This window comes from Camelus dromedarius, chromosome 2 (genome assembly GCF_036321535.1).
Source record: "Camelus dromedarius isolate mCamDro1 chromosome 2, mCamDro1.pat, whole genome shotgun sequence".
Classification (NCBI taxonomy): domain Eukaryota; kingdom Metazoa; phylum Chordata; class Mammalia; order Artiodactyla; family Camelidae; genus Camelus; species Camelus dromedarius.
In genome coordinates this window covers 115,488,890-115,489,794 of record NC_087437.1, presented here as the reverse complement: position 1 = coordinate 115,489,794, position 905 = coordinate 115,488,890, and the positions used below count along the sequence as shown (strand labels likewise).

Below are 905 nucleotides of genomic sequence, written 5' to 3'. Positions count from 1 at the left end.
CTACTTTGGTTTCCCCAGGGTCTTGGTTATTTCATCAGGAGGAAACTCATGTCAGTAAGTTCTTAGGTTCCTTTCAGCAAGAAGATTCCGTGAGGCCTTTTCCACTGAGGGCACAAATAGCTGGCAAGCCCTTGCCTAATAATTATTGTTAGGTAACCTTCCCACAGCTTTATGACTTTTCCACTCTTCACGTGTTATATATCTTTTTTTCTTTGCATTTGTAAAGGAGCAAAGTAAGAAACACATCACTGATATGTACTGAAGTTTTAAATATTGATTTTGACTGTGCAGTAATCAGAAAATTAACCTTAACATTTCATATATATACATATATATCTCTTTCAGCCACGAAAATGAGGAAATCAAGTCATTAACGTAGGCAAATGAGAAGTGAGACTTTTGAGTTTCAGTGTCATTTCTTCCATCCTCTTCCAACCTCCAATTTCAAGATAAACCATGAAGAGGGGGGAGGGTGTAGCTCAGTGGTAGAGTGTATGTTTACCATGCACAAGGTCCTGGGTTCAATCCCCAGTGTCTCCTTTAATAAATTAGACCTAATTACCACCCTCCAACAAATTTAAAAAATAATAAGAAAATAAAAATTTTTTAAAAATATTAGCCATGAAGAAGGTGACAGAGATTGCATGACATCCCAGTGTCCTGCTGTTCTTAAATAAAGGAAGGATAAAATCCCTGTCTTCATAATGTAAAAAGGAGTATGCATTTATCCTTGATGTTTTAATGATTAACTTCTCAGATGCCAGCAAAAGCTGGGATGAAGTCTTTATGAGGAATAAAGGATGACGAAACACCAAAATCATAAAAATTAAAATTTCAGTGTTTATCCTGCTGTTCTTTGTATATTCACGTATCCTTCACGTATCCTCTGTATACACAATGCAAAG

General features: G+C 36.0%; 1 non-coding gene across 1 annotated transcript; it reads left to right on the top strand.

Annotated features, from left to right (window-relative positions):
- Positions 1-467: 467 nt before the first annotated feature.
- Positions 468-540, top strand: TRNAG-ACC (transfer RNA glycine (anticodon ACC)). Its single transcript has one exon. It is a non-coding gene; the product is annotated as a tRNA-Gly (tRNA).
- The last annotated feature ends 365 nt before the right edge of the window (positions 541-905 follow it).